This window comes from Triticum urartu, chromosome 3, assembly GCF_003073215.2.
Source record: "Triticum urartu cultivar G1812 chromosome 3, Tu2.1, whole genome shotgun sequence".
NCBI classification, from domain to species: Eukaryota; Viridiplantae; Streptophyta; class Magnoliopsida; order Poales; family Poaceae; genus Triticum; species Triticum urartu.
In genome coordinates this window covers 120,647,350-120,661,632 of record NC_053024.1, presented here as the reverse complement: position 1 = coordinate 120,661,632, position 14,283 = coordinate 120,647,350, and positions in this window count along the sequence as shown.

The following is a 14,283-nucleotide window of genomic DNA, read 5'->3' as shown; positions in this document are numbered from 1 at the left end:
TCGATGACGAAGGCAAGGTGGACGGCGGATAGGAGGCTGAGGCGAGCTCGAGGATAGCCACAGAAGGCTCGGACCTGTCCTCGGGGACCGTGAGGTCTCGCTGGAGTTGGGCTGAGCTCCAGCGGATGCGGGTGTCGAAAAACAGCGCACTCTGGCTGTACAAACGGGCAAGATAAAGGTTCAATAAGATGCGCATAGAATTTAGGGAGATAAAGGTTCAGGATTTGGGGCATGAGGTACCTCGGGCGACGGAATCGTCGTCAGACTTCACTGTTCTTGTCGGATTCCGGCGAGCAATTGCCCACAGGAGGGATCGAATTAGAGAGGGGTTTTGAGGGTGACGGTGTAGGGGTGTGGGGTGTATCCAGGGATGGTATTTATAGGTGCGAGGGGAGTCCATATGAAGAGATCCACGACGACCTTAGTGTGGCCATTAATGGCTGTTTGTGCATATACGTTTCTTGGATCCATTCGACGAGTTAAAGCAGTAACATTGAGTTTTGAATCCCTGAATTGATTCATAATAATGTCCTCCGCATTTTTCGTGTAGACGCCGAAGTAAAACGGGCAAGGGTGTGAATGGGAGAAGGAGATAAAGTGGTGACTCCATGGCTGTTTCTTGCCTCTGTACGTGTTCTCGTGGTGAACGTACAGGAGGGAGGAAGAAGAAGGCCAGGATGGGCCTTAGTGGGAATTAAGCCCAACAGGAAAAGGAGAAGAAAAAGAAACTAGAGCAGAGGTGGGCTCCGCTAGAAGAAGTTGGCCCGAGCGCGTGTGAGAGAAAGTAGATGGGCCAAGCCTAGTAAGAGTTAGTATTAGGACTTATAATAATTTCTTATTAAAGTGACCGAAAAGTTTTGTAAAAAACAATGTGTACATTAATATCAATATTATTTAGAGTCCACGAAAAATAGTTTTCAGAATTTAATAAAGAAATTTTATTTTTGTCTAGTTTTACTATTAATGCTACATGGACATAATTGAATTTCTCAAAAATCAAATTTGAGTTTCACAAATTCACAAAAAGGATAATTGTGCCATATTAAATTTTTCCAAATATATTTTGGAGAAGTCACATTATCTCCTCTCGTTAAATTTATTGGAAATATTTATATGGCATTAAAATTCCAAATGAGATCCAAGTTCAAACAAAACTCCAAAATTCAAAGAACATCAAATGAAATTTTCATCCACCACATTTGAGAAAGTCATTTTATTCTCACTCCATAGTATTGAATATGGTTTCAAAATATTTCATAGGACTCGGAAAGAGAAGAAATCTAAACTTGATTTTTTTAACAATACACAAAAAGGTTTTAATTTCCCCTGAAAATCATAGCAACTCACTCGGTAATAATAAATATTAACATTCCAAATTTAGGAAAATTTTGGGATGTTACAACCGCCAGAGGCATTCACATAGAGTCATATTTTTGTTCTAGTATCGACTTGTAATTCTTGAGTTGTAAGTAAATAAAAGTGTGATGATCATCATTATTAGAGAATTGTCCCATGTGAGGAAAGAATGATGGAGATTATGATTCCCCCACAAGTAGGGATGAGATTCCAGACGAAAAAGAAAAAAAAATAAAAAAGAAAAGAAAAAGAGGCCATAAAAAAGAGAAAAGACCCAAATAATAAAAAAGAAAAAACAGAGCAAAAGAGAGAAAAAGAGAGAAGGGGCAATGCTACTATCCTTTTACCACACTTGTGCTTCAAAGTAGCACCATGATCTTCATGATAGAGAGTCTCCTATGTTGTCACTTTCATATATTAGTGGGAATTTTTCATTATAGAACTTTTCTTGTATATTCCAACGATGGGCTCCCTCAAAATGCCCTAGGTCTTCGTGAGCAAGCAAGTTGGATACACACCCACTTAGTTTCTTTTGTTGAGGTTCCATGCACTTATAGCTCTAGTGCGTCCGTTGCATGTCAATCCCTACTCACTCACATTGATATCTATTGATGGGCATCTCCATAGCCTGTTGATACGCCTAGTTGATGTGAGATTATCTTCTCCTTTTTGTCTTCTCCACAACCACCATTCTATTCCACCTATAGTGCTATATCTGTGGCTCACGCTCATGTATTGCATAAAGATTGAAAAAGTTTGAGAACGTCAAAAGTATGAAACAATTGCTTGGATTGTCATCGGGATTGGGCAAGATTTAAATATTTTGTGCGGTGAAGATAGAGCATAGCCATACTATATGATTTTGTAGGGATAACTTTCTTTGGCCATGTTATTTTGAGAAGACATAATTGCTTAGTTAGTATGCTTGAAGTATTATTATTTTTATGTCAATATTAAACTTTTATCTTGAATCTTTTGGATCTGAAAATTCATGCCGCAATAAAGAGATTTACTTTAAAAATTATGTTAGGAAGCATTCCACATCAAAAATTCTGTTTTTATCATTTACCTACTCGAGGGCGAGCAGGAATTAAGCTTGGGGATGCTTGATACGTCTCCAACGTATCTATAATTTTTGATTGTTCCATGCTATTATATTATCTGTTTTGGATGTTTAATGGGCTTTATCATGCACTTTTATATTATTTTTGGGACTAACCTATTAACCGGAGGCCAAGTGCAAATTGCTGTTTTTTGCCTATTTCAGTGTTTCGCAGAAAAGGAATATCAAACGGAATCCGAACGGAATGAGACCTTCGCGAGGATCGTTTTTGGAACAAACGCAATCCAGGAGACTTGGAGTGGACGTCAAGAAAGAAGTGAGGAGGCCATGAGGCAGGAGGGTGCGCCCCCCACCCTTGTGGGCCCCTCGCAGCTCCACCGACCTACTTCTTCCTCCTATATATACCCATATACCCTGAAAACATCCAGGAGCACTACGAAACCCTATTTCCACCGCCGCAACCTTCTATACCCGTGAGATCCCATCTCAGGGCCTTTTCCGGCGCTCCGTCGGAGGGGGAATCGATCATGGAGGGTCTCTACATCAACACCATAGCCTCTCCGATGATGTGTGAGTAGTTTACCATAGACCTTTGGGTCCATAGTTATTAGCTAGATGGCTTCTTCTCTCTCTTTGGATCTCAATACAAAGTTCTCCTCAATTCTCTTGGAGATCTATTCGATGTAATTCTTTTTGCAGTGTGTTTGTCGAGATCCGATGAATTGTTGGTTTATGATCAAGTTTATCTATGAAAAATATGTGATTCTTCTTTGAATTCTTATATGCATGATTTAAATATCTTTGCAAGTCTCTTCGAATTATCATTTTGGTTTGGCCTACTAGATTGTTCTTTCTTGCAATGGGAGAAGTGCTTAGCTTTGGGTTCAAACTTGCGGTGCTCGATCCCAGTGGATAGAAAGGGAAACGACACGTATTGTATTGTTGCCATCGAGGATAAAAAGATGGGGTTTATATTGATACGTCTCCATCGTATCTACTTTTCCAAACACTTCTGCCCTTGTTTTGGACTCTAACTTGCATGATTTGAATGGAACTAACCCGGTCTGACGCTGTTTTTAGCAGAATTGCCATGGTGTTATTTATGTGCAGAAACAAAAGTTCTTGGAATGACCTGAATCTTCACGGAATGTCTATTTGGAAATAATAAAAAAATCCTTGCAAAAGATGAAGACCAGGGGGCCCACACCCTAGCCACGAGGGTGGGAGCGCGCCTGCCCCCCAGGGCGCGCCCCCTACCTCGTGGCCCCCCTGGAGCTCCTCCGACCTCGACTCCAACTCTATATATTTGGTTTCGGAGAGAAAAAAATCAGAGAGAAGGATTCATCGCGTTTTACGATACGGAGCCACCGCCAAGCCCTAAAACCTCTCGAGAGGGCCGATCTGGAGTCCGTTGGGGGCTCCGGGGAGGGGAATCCGTCGCCATCGTCATCATCAACCTTCCTCCATTGCCAATTTCATGATGCTCACCGCTGTGCGTGAGTAATTCCCTTGTAGGCTTGCTAGACGGTGATGGGTTTGATGAGATTTATCATGTAATCGAGTTAGTTTTGTTAGGGTTTGATCCCTAGTATCCACTATGTTCTGAGATTGATGTTGCTATGACTTTGCTATGCTTAATGCTTGTCACTAGGGCCCGAGTGCCATGATTTCAGATCTGAACCTATTATGTTTTCATCAATATATGAGAGTTCTTGATCCTATCTTGCAAGTCTATAGTCACCTATTATGTGTTATGATCCATTAACCCCGAAGTGACAATAATCGGGATACTTACCGGTGATGACCGTAGTTTGAGGAGTTCATGTATTCACTATGTGTTAATGCTTTGGTCCGGTACTCTATTAAAAGGAGGCCTTAATATCCCTTAGTTTCCGCTAGGACCCCACTGCCACGGGAGGGTAGGACAAAAGATGTCATGCAAGTTCTTTTCCCTAAGCACGTATGACTATATTCGGAATACATGCCTACATTACATTGATGAATTGGCGCTAGTTCTGTGTCACCCTAGGTTATGATTGTTACATGATGAACCACATCCGGCATAATTCTCTATCACCGATCCATTGCTTACGAGATTTCCATATATTGTTCTTCGCTTATTTACTTTTCCGTTGCTATTGCTATCATCACTACAAAATACCAAAAACACTACTTTTGCTATCATTACCTTTTGCTACCGTTACCACTACTATCATATTACTTTGCTACTAAATACTTTGCTATAGATATTAAGTTTCCAGGTGTGGTTGAATTGACAACTCAGTTGCTAATACTTGCGAATATTCTTTTGCTCCCCTTGTGTCGAATCAATAAATTTGGGTTGAATACTGTACCCTCCAAAACTGTTGCAATCCCCTATACTTGTGGGTTATCAAGACTATTTTCTGGTGCCGTTGCCGAGGAGCATAGCTCTATTCTTTGAGTCACTTGGGATTTATATCTGGTTATCATTATGAAGAACTTGAGAGATCCAAAAACCAATATTTATCCCTCAAATACGAGGGGAGGTAAGGAACGACCATCTAGCTCTGCACTTGATTCACCTTCTGTTTTGAGTAAGCTTGCGACACCTAAACCTGCTTCTGTTATTAATTCTGATATGTCGCATGCTATTGATGATGCCACTTCTGCTATGCATGACACTTATGATGAAGCTACTTCTATGCTTGATACTACTGTGCCACTTGGTGAATTTCTTGATGAACACCTTGCTAGGGTTAGAGAGAACGAAATTATTGAAACTGATAATATTGACGAAAGTGATGATGAAGACTCTCCCCCTAATCAATGTGAATCACCTGTTATTCCTGAGGGTTATGTTTTTGAAAAAGAAGCTGCTCTAGCTATTTTAGCTTGCAAAGATAGATACAAGCTCAAGAGGTTATTAGCTAAATGGAAGCAGCAATCTCTTAATGCTAGAATGAAATCTGGCCCTGCTTTTGCTACTTCACTTATCTGTGTTACTGATAAGGATTATGAATTCTCTGTTTATCCTGATATAATTACTTTGGTTGAATCTGATCCTTTTCATGGTTATGAATCTCAAACTATTGTGGCACATCTTACTAAATTAAATGATATAGCCACCCTGTTCACTAATGATGAGAGAACTCGTTACTTTTATATCCTTAAAATATTTCCGTTCTCATTAAAGGGTGATGCTAAGATATGGTTTAATTCTCTTGATCCTGGTTGTGTGCTTAGTCCCAAGGATATGATTTATTACTTCTCTGCTAAATATTTCCCTGCTCATAAGAAACACGCTGCTTTGAGGGATATATATAATTTTGTGCAAATTGAAGAAGAGAGTCTCCCACAAGCTTGGGGGAGGCTTCTCCAATTACTTAATGCTTTGCCTGATCATCCTCTTAAGAAAAATGAAATACTTGATATCTTTTATAATGGACTAACCGATGCTTCTAGAGATTACCTGGATAGTTGTGCTGGTTCTGTTTTCAGGGAGAGAACACCGGATGAAGCTGAAATTCTATTGAATAATATGTTGACAAATGAAAATAATTGGACACGTCCTGAGCCAGCTCCTGAGCCTATTCCTAAACCAACTCCGAAGAAGAGAGGTGTTCTATTTCTCAGTCCTGGAGATATGCAAGAGGCAAAGAAATCTATGAAAGAAAAAGGTATTAAAGTTGAAGATGTTAAGAATTTACCTCCTATTGAAGAAATACACGGTCTTAATTTACCGCCTGTTGAAGAAACATGTGATCTTAATCCATTACCTATTGAAGAAATTCATGGTCTTGTGATAACCCGACACAGGTAGTAAAGGTAAATTCTCTCTATAGATATGATAAAGCTGAAATCCCATTTACTAAGTTTGCTAGCCCATGCTTAGATGAGTTTGATAATTTTATGGTGAAGCAAGAAGATTTTAATGCTTTTTTGGTAGGCAATTGAAATACAATTCGAAATATGCTTGAACACTTGGGTGATTATATGGCTAATGTAAGGTGAACTTAAACTTATTAGTAAACATGCTTCTATGGTTACCACTCAAGTAGAACAAGTACTTAAAGCTCAAAATGATTTGCTCAATGAATTGAATAGTAAGAATAATGATTTATGCTGTTAGAGTGGCTACTAGAACTGGTAGAATGACTCAGGAACCTTTGTATCCTGAAGGCCACCCTAAGAGAATTGAGCAAGATTCTCAAAGAAATAATATAGATGCACCTAGTCCTTCTAAAAGGAAGAAAAAGAAAAATGATAGGACTTTGCATGCTTCTAGTGAACCTATTGCTAAAACACTTGAGAATCCAAATGATATTTCTATTTCTGATGCTGAAACACAATCTGGTAATGAACCTGAAACTAGTGATAATGTTAATGATAATGTTCATGATGATGCTCAACCTAGCAATGATAATGATATAGAAATTGAACCTGTTGTTGATCTTGATAACCCATAATCAAAGAATCAACGTTATGATAAGAAAGACTTTGTTGCTAGGAAACATGGTAAAGAAAGAGAACCATGGATTCAGAAACCCATGCCTTTTCCTCCCAAACCATCCAAGAAAAAGGATGATGAGGATTTTGAGCGCTTTGCTGAAATGATTAGACCTATCTTTTTGCGTATGCGGTTAACTGATATGCTTAAAATGAATCCTTATGCTAAGTACATGAAAGAAATTATCACTAATAAAAGGAAGATACCGGAAGCTGAAATTTCCACCATGCTTGCTAATTATACTTTTAAGGGTGGAATACCAAAGAAACTTGGAGATCCAGGAGTACCCACTATACCATGCTCCATTAAAAGAAACTATGTTAAAACTGCTTTATGTGATCTTGGAGCCGGTGTTAGTGTTATGCCTCTCTCTTTATAACATAGACTTGATTTGAATAAGTTGACACCTACTGAAATATCTTTGCAAATGGCTGATAAATCAACTGCTATACATGTCGGTATTTGTGAGGATGTGCCTGTTGTAGTTGCAAACGTTACTATTTTAACGGACTTTGTTATTCTTGATATTCCCAAGGACGATAGTATGTCTATTATTCCTGGAAGACCCTTTTTGAATACTGCAGGGGCTGTTATTGATTGCAATAAAGGCAATGTCACTTTTCATGTTAATGGTAATGAGCATACGATACACTTTCCGAGGAAACAACCTCAAGTTCATAGTATCAACTCTATTGGAAAGATTCCATCGATTATATTTGGAGGTTTTGAATTTCCTCTTCCTACTGTCAAGAAGAAATATGATATTCTTATTATTGGGGATGTGCATATCCCCGTTGAGGTAACATAGTGTTATTCGAAATTTCTCCGGTTCCATGTTATTCGGAATGAGTTCGTTAACAAGACTTGATCAACCTTGTTAGTGGATTCCTTTTGATGATCATGAGATGGATTAAGTTAGAAAACACAACTCTCTGTACCCTCCTTTTACTTTCTGTTATTTATTTCAAATAAAATAAAAAATAGTATTTTCTGTCTGTTATCTGAATTATCCATGCAATATAAAAATACCCCGAACAGTATCTCTTACTCACCAATATCTTTGTGCAAAACTTTCATTTCCATGCTAGGAGCTCACCACCTAGGGTGGAGTTTTATTTATATGTTGAGCATAAGGAGATGTCACTTTATGATTTTTGACGGGTTTGTTTGATCCCTTTCGAGGGCACAATAGAGGAACCACACCGCGGTGATGTGGATGGGTTTATTGATACCATCACTGTAGGGGAAACGAGGAAGGTTTCCAATGCACGAATCACTAGCATACATTTTCCTGTTTTACGCTACTTTGCAATATTTGCTAGTCATTGCATAATTGGTTGCGGAAACTATGGAAACCTTAGTGTTCCTAATATTATTATTTTTTCCATGGTTTATTCTATGATAACTCTTAGTATGGGCGGTATTATTGCTAAACTGTTAAGTCTGAACTATACAAAGGGCCCCATCTTTGGAGGCATCTATGCTTCACGCCTAGCTGCACATTTTAACATACATATTAGGCATTATGAGAAGGAAGAAAAATTGCTACCCCTGTTTATTTAGATTATAAGAGTATGGTGGCACATGATTTTATTGTTAAGAATAGGGAAGGGGAGCTTAAATACAAATTGTTCTTTGATAAACATCATCCTAAGACTATTACCCTGCCTGCTCCTTCCTTGTTTGATTTATCTGCAGGCAAGTACCTTGTTCCGTTAGAGGCTATTCACGCCTACCGGAACCCTACATCAGCCACATAGCCAGAGTCGGAACCACAAGTTGATCCTCCATGACAGTCTAATTACCAAGTGAGATCCGGAGATGATTGCCAACCAGTGGCAATCAGAGTCTTCTTCTTCGCAGTACGACCCCAACTATTACTATGGATATCCGCCAGGCCAGCCGTGGCCATAGACCAACTTAGGCCAAAAGCCTAAGCTTGGGGGAGTATGTATTTCTCACCGACATTACATTTATGTTCACACACTCATTGTTAGATGTCGGTGCTCATACTTTTTGATTGTATCGTCCATGCTAGTTTATTTCTTTTTTATGCTTTCTTCCTGTGTGTTTAGTAAACTTTAAGAAAAACAAAAAATTACTTGTAGCTTTTAGCTAGTTTTAATTTCCATGCTTATAGTAGTAATAAAAAAACCAAAAAGATTTCCTGTTCTTCTTTTGCTTGTTGGGAGCTTTCCTGTGTAAATAGTTTTATTTCTTTTCTTTTCTTTGGGGGTCGATAGGAGAAGACCATGATTAAATTGTTGAAGTGGCTCTTATATGCATTATTGTTGATTTAACCAAGAGCCTATATTGCCTTGTCTTCTCCTGTTTATTGAATGCTTGCAGATTCCAGCTTAGTCCAATGCACGCGCACTATTATTATTATTATTCACATCATTCGGTCGTGCATGTGAAAGGCAATTATGACGATATATGATGGACTGATTGAGATGAGAAAAGCTGGTATGAACTCGACCTCTCTTGTTTTTGTAAATATGATTAGTTCAACCTTCCTGATTCAGCCTATTATGAATAAACATGTTTGCAATGACAATTAGAGATTATAGTTGATTATGCCATGCTTAATTAGCTAGGAGCTTATAATGATTTACCTTGCGTGCCAACATGCTATTAAAATGGTTGTGATGGGTATGATAGGGTGGTATCCTCTTTTGAACGATTCGAGTGGCTTGACTTGGCACAAGTTCACGCATGTAGTTGAAACAAAATCAACATAGCCTCTACGATATTTATTCATGGTGCATTATATCCTACTCATGCTTGCATTCAGTGTTGATTAATTTTAATGCATGTTCATGACTGTTGTTGCTCTCTAGCTGGTCGCTTCCCAGTCTTTTTCTAGCCTTCACCTGTACTAAGCGGGAATACTGCTTGTGCATCCAACTCCATAAACCCCAAAGTTATTCCATATGAGTCCACCATACCTACCTATATACGGTATCTACCTGCCGTTCCAAGTAAATTTGTATGTGCCAAACTCTGAACCTTCAAATAAATATCCTGTTTTGTATGCTCGAATAGCTCATGTATCAACTAGGGTTGTCTGTATCTTCCATGTTAGGCGGGTTATTCTCAAGAGGAGTGGACTCCGCTCCTCACTCACGAGAAAGTGGCTGGTCACTGGGATGCCCAGTCCCATGCTTTATGCAAACTAAATCAAAATAATTGCAAACAAAACCCCCCTGGGACTCTTGTTAGTTGGAGGCACTCGTTGTGCTTGTTGGTGGAAGGGGGAGTATAAACTTTACCATTCTGTTTGAGAAACGCCTATAATTTGTGTAGCATGGAAGATATCGCCATCTCTTGGTTGTTATATTGACAATGAAAGTATACCGCTCAAAATATTATTCACCTCTATTTCAAAACCGAGCTCTGGCACCTCTACAAATCCCTGCTTCCCTCTGCGAAGGGCCTATCTATTTACTTTTATGTTGAGTCATCATCCTCTTATTAAAAAGCACAAGTTGGAGAGCACCGCTGTCATTTGCATTCATTACTGTTAGTTTACATTGAGTATGACTTGACTGGATATCTTTTACCATGAATTACAATGTTTAGTCAGTCCTTGATCTTTAAAGGTGCTCTGCATTAATGTTTTGCGGTCTCAGAAAGGGCTAGCGAGATACCATCCTGTTATATCATATTATGATTGTTTTGAGAAAGTGTTGTCATCCGAGAATTATTATTATTGCTCGCTAGTTGATTATACCATTGATATGAGTAAACATGAGACCTAAGCATTATTGTGAATATGGTTAGTTCATAATCTTTGCTGAAAACTTGAATGTTGGCTTTACATATTTACAACAACAAGAGCAAACAGAGTTTGTAAAAGTTTTTCTTTATCACTTTTAGTTTGTCAACTGATTGCTTGAGGACAAGCAAAGGTTTAATCTTGGGGGAGTTGATACGTCTCCGTCGTATCTACTTTTCCAAACACTTTTGCACTTGTTTTGGACTCTAACTTGCATGATTTGAATGGAACTAACCCGGACTGACGCTGTTTTCAGCAGAATTGCCATGGTGTTATTTATGTGCAGAAACAAAAGTTTTCGGAATGACCTGAAACTTCACGGAACGTCTATTTGGAAATAAAAAAAATCCTTGCAAAATATGAAGACCAAGGGGCCCACACCCTAGCCATGAGGGTTGGGGGGCGCCCCTACCTCGTGGGCCCCCTGGAACTCCTCCGACCTCGACTCCAACTCTATATATTTGGTTTCGGAGAGAAAAAAATCGGAGAGAAGGATTCATCGCGTTTTACGATACGGAGCCGCCGCCAAGCCCTAAAACCTCTCGGGAGGGCTGATCTGGAGTCCATTCGGGGCTTCGGGGAGGGGAATCCGTCGCCATCGTCATCATCAACCTTCCTCCATCACCAATTTCATGATGCTCACCGCCGTGCGTGAGTAATTCCATCGTAGGCTTGCTGGACGGTGGTGGGTTTGATGAGATTTATCATGTAACCGAGTTAGTTTTGTTAGGGTTTGATCCCTAGTATCCACTATGTTCGGAGATTGATGTTGCTATGACTTTGCTATGCTTAATGCTTGTCACTAGGGCCCGAGTGGCATGATTTCAGATCTGAACCTATTATGTTTTCATCAATATATGAGAGTTCTTGATCCTATCTTGCAAGTCTATAGTCACCTATTATGTGTTATGATCCGTTAACCCCGAAGTGACAATAATCGGGATACTTACCGGTGATGACCGTAGTTGGAGGAGTTCATGTATTCACTATGTGTTAATGCTTTATTCCGGTACTCTATTAAAAGGAGGCCTTAATATCCCTTAGTTTCCGCTAGGACCCCGCTGCCATGGGAGGGTAGGACAAAAGATGTCATGCAAGTTCTTTTCCCTAAGCACGTATGACTATATTCGGAATACATGCCTACATTACATTGATGAATTGGAGCTAGTTCTGTGTCACCCTAGGTTATGACTATTACATGATGAACCACATCCGGCATAATTCTCTATCACCGATCCATTGCCTACGAGCTTTCCATATATTGTTCTTCGCTTATTTACTTTTCCATTGCTATTGCTATCATCACTACAAAATACCAAAAACACTACTTCTGCTATCATTACCTTTTGCTACCGTTACCACTACTATCATATTACTTTTCTACTAAATACTTTGCTGCAGATATTAAGTTTCCAGGTGTGGTTGAATTGACAACTCAGCTGCTATTACTTGAGAATATTCTTTGGCTCCCCTTGTGTCGAATCAATAAATTTGGGTTGAATACTCTACCCTCGAAAACTGTTGCGATCCGCTATACTTGTGGGTTATCATATATCATATTGCTTGAGTTTATCCTTCTACATCATGTCATCTTGCCTAATGCGTTACTCTGTTCTTATGAACTTAATACTCTAGATGCATGCTGGATAGCGGTCGATGTGTGGAGTAATAGTAGTAGATGCAGAATTGTTTCGGTCTACTTGTAACGGACGTGATGCCTATATACATGATCATGCCTAGATATTCTCATAACTATTCGCTTTTGTATCAATTGCTTGATAGTAATTTGTTCACCCACCGTAGATTATGCTATCTTCATAGAAGCCACTTGTGAAACCTATGCCCCCCGGGTCTATTCTCCATTATATCATTTTCCCGTCAACTAGCCATTTCCGTCGTCGTTGATTTTGCAATCTTTACTTTCCAATCTATATAAAATACCAAAAGTATTTATCTTATTATCTTTATCAGATCTCAGTTTCGTAAGTGACCGTGAAGGGATTGACAACCCCTTTATCGCGTTGGTTGCGAGGTTCTTGTTTGTTTGTGTAGGTACTAGGCGACTTGCGTGTAGTCTCCTACTGGATTGATACCTTGGTTCTCAAAAATTGAGGGAAATACTTACGCTACTTTGCTGCATCACCCTTTCCTCTTCAAGGGAAAACCAACACATGCTCAATAGGTAGCATTTCTTCAGTAAAGTAGTAAGGGGCTTACCCAACAGACCATAGTTTCTCAGAAATTTCCTGTAATAGCCTGACAGTCCAAGGAAACCCCTCAACTCAGTGACATTAGCAGATACATGCCATTTCACCATAGCTTCTGTTTTAGCAGGATCAGTAGCCACCCCTTGATCATAAATAATATGGCCCAAATACTCCATGGACTGTTGTGCAAAGACACACTTGCTCTGTTTCACACATAACTGATTTTCTATCAGAATCTCAAACACAGACCTCAAGTGCTGAACATGGTCTTCTAAAGTCATGATAAACACCAAGATATCGCCCATGAACACCAGCACATACTTCTTGTTCGACCCTACTAGAAACACATTCATATTGCACTGGAATGTGCCTGGAGCAGCGGCTAAACCAAATGGCCCAACTCTAAATTGAAACTGGCCATGGTGTGTTTTAAATATTGTTTTATATTGATCTTCTTCTCTCATCCTGATTTGATGATATCTAGCCTTTAAGTCCAGCTTAGAAAACCGCTTAGCACCACCTAATTCATCCAATAATTCATCAATTACTGGGAGTGGAAACTTGCTCTTTACAGTGATGACATTCAACCTCCGGTAATCCACACAGAATCTCTAGGCACCATCCTTTTTCTTGACCAACAACACAGGAGAAGCAAAAGGATTAATGCTAGGAGTAATTCCAGCTTTTAACATCTTAGGAACTTGCCTCTTTATTTCATCTTTCTGCAATGGAGAATATCTGTAAGGCCTGCAGTTAACAGGAGCAGCAGCTAGCACCAGGTGAATAACATGATCTAATTCTCTATGAGGAGGCATAGTTTTTGGATCTTTAAACACTGTGGCATGTTGATGCAACAACTATTGCACAACATGTGGTACTAGAGTTTCAGGTGCCATCACAATATGATTGAGCACATCAGTAGCCCACACTTCATTTCCTTTCCCCCACTTTAAGAGTTGCTCTGCAGACACCTCTTCTATTGCTGCCGGTGTTACAGGAAGTACACCTTGTAACTTAACATCTTGTCCCAAATACTTGAACTGGATCCACTTTTCTGCCCAATGACACTGCATAACTCCCCATTGCTTGAGCTAGTCCATGCCAAGTATAATATCATGTCCCCCCCAATGGAAGTACTTGCATAGCATTGGTAAAACTGTGACCCTGTAGCCACCAAGTTAACTGGGGTACTAGTTCAGTGCAAGTGACCAAATCTCCATTTGCAACTCTTACTTTCAGAGGATATGGTAATTTCTTAGTTGTGACTGAAATCCTGCTTAACAGTGACTGGTCCACAAAAGTATGTGTACTGCCCGAATCCACTAATATGAGCACTACTTGATTACCCACTAAAGCCCTCAATTGTATGGTCTTTGGATGAGCAGCCCCT